This window comes from Alnus glutinosa, chromosome 2 (assembly GCF_958979055.1).
Source record: "Alnus glutinosa chromosome 2, dhAlnGlut1.1, whole genome shotgun sequence".
In the NCBI taxonomy this organism is placed as follows: Eukaryota; Viridiplantae; Streptophyta; class Magnoliopsida; order Fagales; family Betulaceae; genus Alnus; species Alnus glutinosa.
In genome coordinates this window covers 14,716,046-14,731,719 of record NC_084887.1, presented here as the reverse complement: position 1 = coordinate 14,731,719, position 15,674 = coordinate 14,716,046, and the positions used below count along the sequence as shown (strand labels likewise).

Below are 15,674 nucleotides of genomic sequence, written 5' to 3'. Positions count from 1 at the left end.
TTGCGTATTTCCTTTCCTTTTTGTCATTAGTTTTTTTTTTCTTTTGTTTTATATATATAGCTTTTAGTTTGTTTTTTTTTTTATTGTAAGTGACATGTAACATTATGATTGGTGTTAATGTAACATATTAATAGATTTGGTCAACTTTTTTAATGGTAGAAACCAATTTTTTTTTCTTGGCCTAATGAGTTATTAATCCTTGTTTAAAACAGAGTTATTTGTCAAAACTTCAAACCACAATGACAAAAAATGCATTTATCACTTAAAATTATTTCCAAATCCCAAACAAGTTCCATAAATCCACTGATATAATTATACAATCTCTGATCCAATGAAATAATCCCTTTTTCACTTAAATTAACAAAAAAAAAAAATGTCTGATACCAATACACACCAGCCTATTATGAAATTCTCTAATCAAGAATGAAACAACTACTTCATTATACAATTTATACAACTATTTTACATCAACAGTCGGCTTCTTGTTTGTTTAGTAAGAAAAGTTGTAGAAAACTTGCAGCTTAGCTTGCAATTATATCTACTATTTGGAGAATTGGTCCTCATCCCTAAACCAATTGAGAACCACATATACAAGAAAGCCTAGGTGAAATTCGGCAGCTCCCAGAACAAAAATTGTTCGAATCCAGAAAGAGGAAATAAATGCTTGAAGCACAACAGCATCCCAAGAACATGACCACAAAATGGAGAAAATGGATTCCAATATAGCACCCACGACAACTTGGTTTACTGTATGAAATTGTTGTGAGACTCGCAGCCATGACTGCAAACACCAATCACAAAGAAAAAACATAAGCATTGTTGTCATATCCAATATACAGAACAGAGGCTATAATTCAACCAATTAATCAGGGTCAGAAAAAAGTAAAAGCAATCCTCATTTAACTCATCATTGTTCATTAGTCCGTGAAGTAATTAATAATAATATATAAGTTCTCTTCATAACATATATTGTTGTAATAATTAGGTCAAAATTTTTATAACTTCCTACTTTCTGTATGCATCATGTAAAATGTCTGGATCAGATCTCCAACTCAAGAAGTATTTAAAAATTTATCGAAATTTTCTACTTTCTAGAATTCATAGAATTCAAGAGTTCTAGTTTCACTATTATGGACTTAAAGAAGTTAATGACCAACAAAAGATACTAAAAAAAGGCACTCAAGAGCTACTTGGAGAAAATATACCTGCTTGCAACTCAGATGTATACAGCACCATTAATCTCAAAACTATTGTGAATAAGTCTGGAACTATTCACAGCACTTGTCACTAAATTACAGGTTACTAGAACATATTACACACAATAGTAGGTTATGTCCACAAAGGTCTTTTGTTCTTTCTTTTATTCTATTTATCCTTTACACAATATTTATAGAGATGGAGCTCATCTCATAATTCACAAACTAACTTGATGTCTAATTCTTGTTCAGAATGTCAATTATCAATATTTCCACAAGGAGTATTCTATCGAAGACCTCACTTGCTCCTCAACAAAGAAAATTGAAATTATAGAAAACCTGAGATAAGTTCATAAGTATTACTAGCACCAATATTTCCAAGGCAAGTTCCATTGACACGAGATATAGAACTCAAAAGTCTGACCTTGTAGATTTTCGACTTGAACAAACCAATTACATATATCTGGCAGAAAATTAAGTCACATTATATCACGTTATGCAAGTTGGAAGTGAGATGAAAATGTCGAATTAAAACAATCAGGTGACCTACAAGATGTTATTAGAAAAATTGAAATGTTAAAAAGGTTAATATCAACAGCGAAACACATTCAAAATTTTTTAATGGATGGAGAGTGAAGCCAAATAAAGCCACATACTAAAAGTGGGTGGGGTTGGAAAATACTGAAGACCCATTTAGATTGATGGAATTTTCATTATTTCTCGTTCACTGTCATTATGGCCAAACAAATGCTTAAGTGCAGTTCAATAAGCATATACTAGTTAAAACTTTGTGCAAAATAGATTGAACTGGGAAAAAAAGAAATAACAAAATCCCAGTGAACTAACAAGATAGCAACATGTGCTCAAGCCTAATTTGGAAAATTTCCAACTCATGTTGGCATTACAATAATCCTGCACTCTTGTATAAAAACAATAATTTCAGTGAGAAAAAATTCAAATGAAACAAACTCTATCACCATGGCTCATCTAAAATTAATAGAAGAATTCATATTTTAAGCGTTACCTTTTCATACATTTTGTGACCAAACAAGAATAATAACACCAAATAAAATTGCTAACATTTCTAAAGGATATAAATATGAAAGATCTTCTATATTTAGAAAGGTTTCAACCATAACATCTTTAGACCTATAACTATCAACTAAATACCAAGATAGATAAAGCATTCCACAACCTCATTTTGACCAAAAGTCCAGATAAGAAGATCTGAATTGAAAAATAAATAAAAAAGAAAGAAAGAGAGAGATTATAGGACTTGAGCATCTTTTGAATCTGAAAAACATAAATAATGCTGAACGATGAAAAAAAAAAATTAAAATCACTTTCTTTATCTTACGTTTTCTCAACAACCAAACATATTATAAAGGAAAAAGTAATGACCAATATATATGATATGCATTAAATTTTAGAAAAATAAAATTTCACAGAAAAAATCAAAGAAACAAGACATACCCATATCATCATTTTGAGCAACAAGCAAGGGAATGGGGAATATCTACACAAATAGATAAGCACGGTAAACAAAGGAGTCTGAGAAACCCAAAAAAAGAAAAGAAAAAAAAACCATGAATAAGTGAGAGAGAGAGAGAGAGAGAGAGAGAGTGAAACTGACCGTAGAGAGAGAGATTGACGGTGGTCGGAACGCGTGGCGTGCTAGGCGTGGTCGTGGTCTGAATGGCTTTCGGCTAGAGGTGAGGGGGGAGGATGGAGAAGCGTGGGAGAGGAGATGAGGAGAGGGGAAAAATTTGGGGGGAAAGAAAATGCTTCTAAACCTAAATGGCTCCAGATTTTAATTTAATTTTTTTTAAACGAATTTTTTTTTTAATAAAAAATAAAAGAAAAACTTGTGCCACGTGGGATGAGGGTCGGACGAGTGTCTAACCCTCGTCCTCCAGATAGCACTACTCTACTAACAAACTCCCCCTTTGGCCATTCTGGGACAAAAATCACTTGACCGGTTTGGAAATACATTCTTGGTCCAAATATAAAAATTACTCCCCCTTTTTGTCACAAAAGGACAAAGGGTAAAACAGAGTAATAAAACATACAACTGGAATAAAAATTACTCCCCCTAACGGGCTCAGAAGGACCTGGGAAACAGAGTAATATAAGTCCAACCGTTTTACAAAAAGTAGCTAAATTTAATACGAATGTCACAAAAGAAAACTGAAAAGAAAGCTACAAAAAAAAAAAATTACAGCCAAAGAGACTCAATCATCGGCTGCCATAGGTGCATCCTCCTCATCATCACTACTGCTCGGATGATGGTACTTGAGGCACTCCTGGAGATCCAGCTGATTCTGCTCTACCCACTTGTTTATGGAATGCACCTCCTGTTGTATAGACATGATGGACTGCTGCATGGTGCTCATGCCTCCCAGAATAGCAGCTAAGGCCTCTATGATCTGGGAAAAATTGATCTCTGGCTTTGAAGGGGGGACTGTCTGAGAAGATGAGGCCATGTCTGGAAAGCCGACTGGCATGGCAGCAGGAATGGGCACCTCATCATCGGAGTCATCTCTCCACAGCTGTGCATTAGACTTCATCAAAGTCTGTTTGCTGAGGGGCTGCTGAATCTTCATCTTCGGTTCTCCATTAATGTTGATGCCTGACTGAAGAATGATCTGAGTGAGCAGGCAGCCAAAAGGGAGACCAGTATTACTCTCATCACGGGCCTCTAGCATCACGCCCATAATATGCTTGCATAGGCAGAAAGGCAAGTGGAGGTGAACGACATAAACAAACTGGGCCTTCTTCAGGATCAGATCATTGCGCCTGGCAACTGGCCACAGATTGTGCTGAACAATTTTGGCCAACATACGGTGTGCGGGAGATAGTACTCCTATCCGGATGGAGGTGGGGCACTCTTCTCCTTGTGGAACAGCATGGAAGAATTCTCTGAGCTCGTCCATAGAGGGAGGAAGCACCACCTCATTGTAAGGACTGGCAAGGAGATCAAGAACTGGAACCCCAATGAAGTGACTGATGACCTGGGGATCCACTGTGATGATATGCTCGTCAACGGTGGATTGGAGAACCATCCCATGCTTATCGTCCTGAGCCACCTCAAGGTTGGCATAGAAGAGTCTGACGAGCCTGGTGAGAACAATGCAAGCACATGTGTACAAATATCCCCAATGGTAAGTCTGGATAGTCTCATAGATGCTATCCAGAGAAGGCCCCATGATGTCGGCGCGGACCACATTCCGCTCAGCGATGACGTTGCGGTCCATGATTTTGGCTTGGAATGCGCTTCTCTCTTCCTCTGTCCTCTGGCGGACTCTGTGCTGGGAACTGATTGCAGACATGATTCTGCACAAAAAGACCAACAAGATTTTGCCAAGAATAGTCCAGAGATGAGCTTGTTAGGTCAGGATAAAAATTGGGCAGAATAACAGCATTACAAAGGACTATTTCAAAAATATAGACATAATTTATCTCATTATAGTCCCACAGATAATCCTAACATGATAAATATCTACATATCATAATCTAAAAAATATGCCGAAATAAACAACTTTCTAATAGTTCAAAATAAACTGAAGAGAAAGGGTTTAGAAGAATACCTGGAATGTGAGAGAGATGCAAAAAGACAAAAAAATGAGCAAGAAAAAATCCAAAAACTCAAAACTTTACTCACAAGCTGCCAAAGAAAGGATTTTGTGGGGTAGGATGGAGTGAGTGCTATTCTAGGGTATAAATAGCCTCTGTGGGTCCCCCATCCGGACGGTATATTGATACTGTCCGGACGCGCGCTGCCTCGAAAAGGAGCAGACTGGTCACGCGCGTTCGGACGATTATTCTTAACTGTCCGCCCGATACTGGCCGCGCGCGTCGGGACGTTAAACAACTCCTGTCCAGAAGTCTAAACTCCATCCCCGTCCGGACGCCAAGAGACTACCGTCCGGACACTCCACACTGAAACATCAGAAAACTGAGAAAAATTTACAGAAATCAAATTTTTCCCAAGTTAGTTTCAGAATACGCATATATAAACCACTGATAACACAATCAGAGAGCATCTCTAAACTAAGCAGAGATATAAAAGAGAGTTGAGATTTTAATTAGCACAAATATTTTCCTGGACATAGAAAATTCAAATGGACAGCTCAACTCATGCAATGCATGTGTGTGTGAAGACTTAACCCACAAGATATGAATATCACAGATATGACAAAGAGCAACTAGATTTTCTAGACAAGAGAGAAAATTCATGTAAGATTAGTTAAAAGTCAAACCTTATAACTTACTAGGGCCTAGCCACCCTTATCTGATACACTCCCCCTGAGATGCAGCACCTAATGTTTTACTTGTACCATGAAGGACAAAGTAAATGTTTTACTTGCACGTAGAGGGTAAGGCATAAATCAAATTTAGCACATAAGCAGTGAATATACAATTTAAAGCACATAATTCATATGATTAACTGCTTGTTTCTTATGGTGCTGCAAACTAAAGGGAATGCCAGAGTTTTTAGGTTCTAGGTTCAACTAGCATATGGTCAATTTGACCATCTTATCAAGGACCTCTTCTCTTATCCAAAATTTCAAGCAACACAACGTCAGAGAAGGGAAGAAGTACCTTTTAGGGGAGTCATGGATAGTGCACATTTTTCATCGCATGAGAAAAGAAGCTATCCTACTTTTGCATATACAGGAAAACACTTGGCAAATTATAGTAAAAAACTCTCAATTATATCTAAGCACAGTAAATTAATACCCAAGGAATTGAGATATCAAGAGAAAATACATGCAATATCTGATATGCCAAGAGAAAAAAAATATCCTGCCAATTCTCCCCAATATATATATATATATATTTTTTTTAAAAAAAAACACAAGAAAGAAAAAAAACTAAACATGCAATATGGAAATGACATCATATGCAAAGCAAAATCAAACCTGATGATGCCATTACAGAAAAACAGTCGCTCGACCTGCTTTTTCTGTCTTCCCCAATAAATACCTGCAAAGGTCTCCAAACAAAATATAGGGGGCAAACCACAATACCACTAGTTCCTAGATTGCATATGAAATGTAACAGCAAAATAAGCAATCAAACCTGATGCCGTAGGATTAGGAACCAAATCCTAGGCATGGACACCCGAACCTGCTGGGTTCGTCTGTTCCCCCTCCTGGGGTGACTGTCCGTCTGAACCCAACCCTGCCTTCCTGTAGGTTGTTGCTGGCAGGACTGCATCATCCACTCCATCATATTCTGTATCCAGATAGGTGGCTCACTGAGGGACTGCTCTACCTTCTGAGGCCTCCTAAATTGCTTAGATTTGTTCTTGGAGTTGCCACTGTGATTGGCCGGTACAAATCGTTGCTGAGGTCGCTGATGCTGAGATTCCTGGTATCATGGTCCATGAGACCAAGGAGCTTGATATCTTGGTGCTTGATGGTATGGGGCCTGATACCATGGAGTCTGGGCCGCAAGTCTAGTGCCATGATCAGCCTGTTGGGGTACTTCTTCCTTGGCCTTGGCCTTCTGAGCTTTTAGAAGGGAGCACTGAGGACGAACATGCCCACTTAGACCGCAGTGATGGCATATGGGAGGTCTTCTGATGGAATGAGGTTTCTGAGTGCCTGGAACATCATCATTGACCTTGTCCTTCCCTTTATCTTCAACACTAGGAGGAGGCTCTGGGACTGTAGGTTTCACAAATACAGTCTTTGAGAGGGAGCATCAGAAGAGGGAGCTACATACCCAAGACCAGTCTTGTCAGTTGGGCTTTTCTGGATGGACAGCATACGAGTCAGCTTCTCATCGGTGACTCTTTCTAGCTGGAGCTGCGTCTCTAGTAGCTTTTCCTCAAGCTCTTGTACTCTGTGCAGCAATGAACTCTTCTCAGTTTGTAGACTGTTCAGATCATAGAGGTGCTGCTTACGACCTTCCCTCAGCTTCTCATACTCTATATAGAGTGTCTTGTAGGCCTCCTTGAGCTCTTCCTCATTATCACTGTGCTCCGAGTAATAAGAGTCCTCTTCTTCAACGAGCGGAGCCACAAAGGCTAGAAATTTCTCGGACTCTAGAGGTTCTTCTTCTGACTCATCACTGAGAGTCACATTATAAGCCTTCCCCTTGCCCTTCTCGGACTCTAGAGGTTCCTCGAGCTCTTGTACTCTGAAACGCTCAGGCAAAGATCTTAGAATCTTTCGGATGAGTTTTACATCCGAGATAGGTTTCCCAAGACTCACCATGGAGTTTCTCAGGTCACTCATGTTGGAGTAAAACTCCCCGAATGTCTCTTCTTCCAGCATCTTAATTTCTTCAAATTTTGAAATCAAAATTTAAAGTTTGGCAGATTTAACAAGCTTAGTGTCTTCATATGTTGTTTCCAAAATTTTCCATGCTTCTTTGGCTAATTCGCAGTTTGAAATTTTGGCTAATTCGGATGGAGAAAGTGCTTGGCACAGAACATGGAGGGCTTTATCATTGGAAAGCCGTGCGTTTGTCTGAGGGACTGCCTCGAGGGTTGTATCCGCTGGTTTAGTCCAACTAGTTTCAACAATACTCCAGCAGTCAATAGATTTTAAAAAGAAACGCATTCGAGCTTTCCAATAGCCATAGTTCATACCATCAAAGGCAGGAACAAAATTAAGAGTTTGAGACATATCAAAATATAGAAGTAAAAAGAAATAACACTCAAGAAATAAATCTCAACAGAGTGTACCAAGCTCTGATACCAATTCAAAATTGAAATTGACTTCTAAAATAAATAGCAAGTGTGTGCACAAAGTGTCAACATAAATAATAATGCGGAAATTAAATGACACAAAGATTTTTGTTGACGAAGTGGAAACTCAATTAAGAGAAAAACCACTCCGGGGCAGCCAAACCCAGGATATCCACTATTCAGAAGATAAAGCTAGATACAAGATAGTAACACTCACATATACCTGATGCAGTGGTCGTACCTTGCTCTCTAACGTGTAACCCAACACGAATGCTTCCCAACCAGGTCTCCTACCTAAAGGGGTCTTCAATGGAATCCTTTACCTTAGGGTCGACCCCTAAGATAGACTTCAGATGTAGCGCAACAACAGCACACTTGCAATGGCTTCAGAGGAAAAATAACGTCTCTGAGCACTTGTAGAATTCAATACCGAATTCTTGTAGTTCTTAATGCCCAGGGGCCTCTATTTATAGGCTGAGGTGCAGAATGGGTGACTGCAGTAATATGTACGGACGCGCGTCCGGACGGTGAACCTAGGCCGTCTGGACGGACAACAGTGCAACAGGATTTTCTGAGAATTTCGCTGAAAATCTTTCCTGTTTAAGAGCCTCGTCCAGACGGTGAGACACTGTCGTCCGGACGGTTGCACGTCCACTGCAAGTAATTTCCATATAAGACTTTGCTTGCCGGACCATGGGGGATGAGCATCCGGACGGCAGAACTTCAACAAGCAATTTCCATATCTGCTATGTGCGCGTCCGGACCATGAGGGGCAGGCGTCCAGACGGTTGAAGTCGAATCGACAATTTCCATATTAGTTGCACGCGCGTCTGGACCAAGGCTAACTGATGTCCGGACGGTTATATTTGAATTGCAATTCTTGAATTATGTATGAGCGCGGCCGGACGGGAATCTAAGTTGTCCGGATGGTTGAAGCAATCATCCCTTAAATTGAACTTGGAAAGAATTTGAATATGATTGATCACTGAGAGGCTTCCGGACGGGCTGCTGAGACGTCCGGACTGATACAGGCTGGAACAGTAGCTTTTCGATACAGTAGAGGTCCGGACAAAAAATGCACGTCGTCCGGACGGATGATGCTTGGTCTGACTGGCGTCCGGACGGGATGGCACGATCGTCCGGATGGCTGGCAGGGAACCGAAAACTTCTGTCTTGAAAGCGGTGCAGAATCTTCTGACATCACTTTGAATAGTGGAATCCCTGATAAAACAGCATCTATACACATAAGTGATTTTATCTAAACAGAATGAGGCCAATAATACTAACAGCGCCGTTGGAGTCTTGTCCGGGAAGTTCTTGGGGTTTATGGTGTTGTAGAGAGGCATTGAGGCTTATCCCGAGAAGGTGAAAGCAATTCTCAATATGCAACCACCACAGACCATCAAGCAGCAGTAACGACTAACCAGGAGGATAGCTGCTCTGAACTGATTCATATCTGGGTCTACTGACAAATATTGGCCTTTTTCAAGATCTTGAAAAAGGCATTCACATGGAGCGAAGAATGTAAAGAAGCCTTCAACAAACTGAATGAGTATTTGATGAACCCGCCGTTATTAAGCCGATCGACTAAGGGAGAGATACTCTATCTATACTTGGTTGTATCTTCCTCAGCTGTGACCTTAGCACTAATCCGAGAAAAGGTGGGAATTTAGAAACTGGTTTACTTCACAAGTAAGATACTTCATGGAGCCAAGGAAAGGTATCCCTAAATTGAGAAATTAGCCTTCGCTCTAGTCGTTTCGGCATTGAGGCTAAGAATGTTTCCCAGCTCATGCGATTCGGGTATTCACCGAGTACCCAATGAAGAAAGTATTGCAGAAACTAGATCTCTCGGGAAGGCTTGTAAATTGAGCTATTGAACTCGAACAGTTTGATATTGAATTCCATCCCAAACTACGATTAAGGGTCAAGTTCTGGATGACTTTCTAGTCGAATTTCGCCACATCCCCGAGAGTGATGAACTCCCCAAAGAATCCACTTGGGTCATATATGTGGACGTGTCCTTAGCAAATAGGAGGAGTGGCACTGGAGTATATATCATTAGGCTGAAAGGTGGAAAATTTCAGCATGCCATCAAGCTAAACTTCGTCACCACAAATAAAGTAGCGAAATATGAAGCTGTCTAGGCTAGTGGCCATATCTCGGGAGATGGGCGCCACGAATGTGGAAATTCGGAGTGATTCCCATAGTGGTAGGTCAAATCCAAGGACAATTTGAAGCTCAAGGGGACAACATGATTAAATACCTTGACCAGGTACGCAAATCAAAGGTCTTACTTTGAAAGGGTGGTGCTAACAAAAGTCTCCCAGAAGAAAATGCCCGAGCGGACATACTATCCAAACTGGGATCTGCAACTCAAGAGGATATTGAAGCTTCAGCACAAAAACATGCTAGATGAAAATAAATGCACAAATACCTCATAGCATGTGTGGTAAAATCAAATCTGTTCACACAAAAGGTTCAGAATTTACCAAGACAGAAAAGCAGCAGTCTGATGTGCTTTTTTTGTCATCCCTAAATAGTACCTGCAGAAATTTCTAAAGACAACAGGAGAAAATATGGGGGATAAAATAAATGGTTCCTCAAACAGAATGCAAGGCATGAATAAGATGTGGCATGATAAATAATGCAATGCAAACATACTTGACATGCACTAGGATTTAGGAACAAAAATCCTAGGCATGATGAGACTTCACCTTTACTAGGTGAGTCCACTCCCCCTCAAGGGGTGAATGGTCTCATCATTCTTGACCCATACCTGCTTGACCTGTGGAGGTGGTTTACGGGTCTTGTTTATGCTGGCCATTCTCATTGGCATACCTTGCATCAGGCTCAGCAACCCTTCATAGCCATGGTTGCTATTGGGCTTCTGCGGCTTTCTCTTGTAGCGCCTTGATTTGTTCTTTTTTGATTTGCCACTCTGATTGGCAGGAATGAACTTCTGCTAATGCCGTGGAGCCTGATGTGCCATCAGAGGTAGAGTGCCTGATATAGCTCTTGTTGGAAGCTCCCTTTGAACCTTCGACTTTTGATCCTACAGCTGTGGACAATTGGGTTGGATGTGACCGGTGATGCTGCAGTGATGACAGGTGGGCAGGCTTCTTTTGTTTAAATGCTTCTTGACAGTCTTTGCAGTTTTTAGTTAGCATTCTTACAAATAACATTGTCCTTATCTTTTATATGTCTCATATGTGGAGGGACATATTTGGATGAGGAAGATTTTTCAACTTTACCTTTCCTTGGAGCATCCTGCTTAATCCAAGATTTATGGGTTTTTAACAGAAAACAATTTGGTCTAATATGACCAACCTTCCCACAATTATGACAAGTAGGGACAAACTTACCATGAGCTTGTGTACAGATCTTTGGATTTAGGCTTCACACAATTATTTAAGCAAGAATTTTTAGAATTATTCAAACAAGCAGTATCTACTATCACAGGCTTAATATCAATAGAATCTAATTCAGATTCAGAAGCATGTGAAATAGAAGCACTCAAATAATCAACATTAAGTCAGACTTGTTAGAAATATCTGAATGAATACAAAGCATGCCTTTTAAATTATCACTAGAGAATTTTTTCAAGTTATCTTCAAATTCTTTTAATTTAAACTCAAGTGAATCAACAGTGTTAAACAACATGGTATTCTCAGATTTCAAAGAGTTAATCAAAGCATGTGATTCAGACAATTGAATGATTAAAGACTCTTTTTCTTGCTTAACCTTTTTGAGCTCTTTATTGAAATTTTTAGAATTTTTACTTAATTTAAGAAAATTCTCAAGGAGCAGTGAAAATTGAATTTGACTTCTAAAATAAACAGCAAGTGTGTGCACAAAGTTTTAACAAAATAATAATTCGGAAATTAAATGACACAGAGATTTTTAATGACGAAGTGGAAACTTAATTAAGAGAAAAACCACTCCGGGGCAGCCAAACCCAGGATATCCACTATTCAGAAGATAAAAAGCTAGATACAAGATAGTAACACTCACATATACCCGATGCAGTGGTCGTACCTTGCTCTCTAACGTGTAACCTAACACGAACGCTTCCCAACCAGGTCTCCTACCTGAAGGGGTCTTCAATGGAATCCTTTATCTTAGGGCCGATCCCTAAGATAGACTTCAGATGTAGCCCAGTAATAGCACACATGCAATGGCTTCAGAGGAAAAATAACGTCTCTGAGAACTTGTGGAATTCAATACCGAATTCTTGTAGTTCTCAATGCCCAAGGGCCTCCATTTATAGGCTGAGGAACAGAATGGGCGACTGCAGTGATATATGCGGGTGCCGTTCGGACGGACAACTGTGCGACAGATTTTCCAAAAATTTTGCTGAGAAATCTTTCCTGTTTAAGAGCTGCATCCAGACGGTGAGACACTGTCGTTTGGACGGTCACACGTTCGTTGTAAGTAATTTCCATATAAGGCTTCGCACGTCCAAACCATGGGGGATGAGCATCCGGACGGCTAAACTTCAACACGCAATTTCCATTTTTTCTATGCACACGTCCGGACCATGATAGGCAATTGTCTGGACGGTTGAAGTCGAATCGGCAATTTCCTTAACTGTTGAACGTGCGTCCGGACCTAGGCTGACTGTCGTCCGGGCGGTGACATCTGAATTGCGATTCTTACCTTATGTATGAGTGCGTCCGGACGGAAATCCACGTCATCCGTACGGTTGAAGCAATCTTCCCTTAAATTGAACTTGGAAAGAATCTGAAGCTGATCGATCATCGAGAGGTGTCCAGAGGGGCTGCTGAGACGTCCAAATGGATGCAAGCTGGAACAGTAGCTTCTCGAAACAGTGAAGGTCCAGACGGAAATATACGTCGTCCGGACAGATGATGCTCGGTCTATCGGGCGTCCGGACGGTATGGTACATCGTTCAGAATGATGGAACAGTGGACAGATGAGTGTCCAGACGGGATGGCACGATCGTCCGGACGGCTGACAAGGAACCATAGATTTTCTGACTTGCAGACAGAATCTTCTGAAACTCTTCTAAATAGCGGAATCCCTTGTAAAACAGCATCTTTTACATACAAGTGATTTTGTCCAAACAGAATGAAGCCAATAATACTAACAAACTCCCCTTTTGGCTATTCTGGGACAAAAATCACTTGACCGGTTTGGAAATACATTCCCGGTCCAAGTCAAAAATTACTTCCCCTTTTTGTCACAAAGGGACAAAGGGTAAAACAGAGTAAATAAACACCAACTGAAATAAAAATTACTCCTCCTAACGGTCTCAGAAGAACCTGGGTAAATAGAGTAATATTAGTCCAATAGTTTTACAAACAAAAAATGGACATAACAAAAAGAAACTTAGTTAGGCTCTGCCATAGGTGCAGTCCTAGGTGCAACCTCCTCATCATCACTACTGTCAGGGTGATGATACTTGAGGCACTCCCTGAGATCCAACGTGGTCTGCACAGTCCGCTTGTTGATGGAGCGCACCTCTTACTGCATAGAGGTGATGGACTGCTGCATGGTGCTCATGCCTCCCTGAATAGTAGCTAAGGCCTCCATGATCTGTGAAAAATTTATCTCTGGCACTGAAGGCGAGACTGTCTGAGAGGATGAGGCCATGTCTGGAAAGCCGACTGGCATGGCAGCATGAATGGGCACCTCATCATCGGAGTCATCTCTCCGCAGCTGTGCATTAGACTTCATCAAAGTCTGCTTGCCGATGGGCTGCTGAATCTTCATCTTTGGTTCTCCAGTAATGATGATGTCGGATTGAAGAATGATCTGAGTGAGCAGGCATCCAAAAGGGAGACCGGTATTACCCTCATCACGAGCCTCCAACATCACCCTCATAATATGCTTGCACAGGCAGAAAGGCAAGTGGAGGTGGATGGCATACACGAACTGGGCCTTCTTTAGAGTCAAGTCACTGCACCTGACAACTGGCCATAGGTTGTGCTGCACTATCTTGGCCAGCAAGCGATGAGAGGGAGACAGTGCGCCGATTCGGATGGTGGTAGCACGCTCTTCTCCCTGTGGAACGGCATGGAAGAACTCTCGAAGATCATCCAGGGAGGGAGGAAGCACCACCTCATTATATGGACTGTCGGCCAAATCGAGGACCGGTACCCCAATGAAGTGGCTGATGATCTGAGGATCAACAGTGATGATGTGCCCGTCAACAGTGGACTGCAGTACCATCCCACGATCATCATCCTGCGCCACCTCTAGGTTGGCATAGAAGAGTTTGACAAGCCTGGTGAGAACAATGCAGGCACAGGTGTAGAGGTATCCCCAGTGATAAGTCTGGAGAGTCTCATAAATACTATCCAATGGAGGCACCATAATGTCAGATCGGACCACACTGTGCTCAACAATGACTGTGCGATCCATGATTTTGGTTTAGAGTGCACTCCTTTCTTCTTCAGTCCTTTGGTGGACCCTGCGCTGGGAACTGATTGCAGACATGATTCTACACAAAAAGACCAACAAGATTTTGCCAAGAATAGTCCAAAGATGGGCTTGTTAGGTCAGGATAAAAACTGGGAAGAATAACAGCAGTAAAAAGGACTATTTCAAAAATATAAACATAATTTATCTCATTATAGTCCCACACATAATCCCAACTTGATAAATATCTACATCTCATAATCTCAAAAATATACCGAAAGAAACAACATTCTAACAGTTCAAAATAAACTGGAGAGAAAGGGATTAGAAGAATACCTGGAATGTGAGAGAGATGCAAAAAGACAAAAAAAAATCCAAAAGCTAACAAAACTTTACTCACAAGCGGCCAAAAAAAAAAGATTTTGTGGGGTAGGATGGAGTGAGCGGCAATTTGGGGTCTATATATAGCCTTTGTGGGTCCCCCGTCCGGACGGTATATTAATGCCGTCTTGACGCATGCTGCCTCGGAAATGAGCAGATTGGTCGCGCGCGTCCGGACGATTAATCTTAATCGTCCGCCCGATACTGGCTGCGTGTGTCCGGACGTCTAAGCTCCATCCCCGTCCGGACGCCAAGAAACTACCGTCCAGATGCTCCACATTGAAACAACAGAAAACTGAGGGAAATTTATAAAAATCAAATTTTTCCAATGTCAGTTTTAGAATACGCATGTATAAACCACTGATAACACAATCAGAGAGCATCTCAAAACTAAGCAGAGATATTAAAGAGAGTTGAGATTTTAATTAGCACAAATATTTTCCTGGACATAGAAATCAAATAGACAACTCAACTCGTGCAATGCGTGTGTGTGTGAAGACTTAACCCGCAAGGTATGACTATCATAGATATGACAAAGAGCAACTAGATTTCCCAGACAAGAGAGAAAATCAATGCAAGATTAGTCAAAAGTCAAACCTTATGATTTACTAGGGCCTAGCCACCCTCATCTGATACACTCCCCCTGAGATGCAGCACCTAATTGTTTTACTTGTACCATGAAGGACAAAGTAAATGTTTTACTTGCACGTATAGGGCAAGGCATAAATCAAATTCAGCACATAAGCAGTGAATAATTAAAGCACAGAATTCATATGATTTACTGCTTGATTCTTATGATGCTGCAATCTAGAGGGAATGCCTGAGTTTTTAGGTTCTAGGTTCAACTAGCATGTGGTCAATTTGGCCATCTTATCAAAGACCTCTTCTCTTTATCCAAAAGTTCTAGAAACACAAAGTCAGAGAAGAAGAGATGTATCTTTTAGGGGAGTGGTGGATAGTGTACATTTTTCATCGCATGAGAAAAGAAGCTATCCTACTTTTGCATATATAGG

The 15,674-nt window shown here is 40.8% G+C and overlaps 1 long non-coding RNA gene across 1 annotated transcript; it reads right to left on the bottom strand.

Moving 5' to 3' along the window:
- Positions 1 to 240: 240 nt before the first annotated feature.
- On the bottom strand, positions 241 to 2,935 carry LOC133859725 (uncharacterized). Its single transcript, XR_009898792.1, has 3 exons — positions 2,830 to 2,935; positions 2,670 to 2,712; positions 241 to 781 (listed from the first exon to the last, which is right to left on the bottom strand). It is a non-coding gene; the product is annotated as an uncharacterized LOC133859725 (long non-coding RNA).
- Positions 2,936 to 15,674: the final 12,739 nt, after the last annotated feature.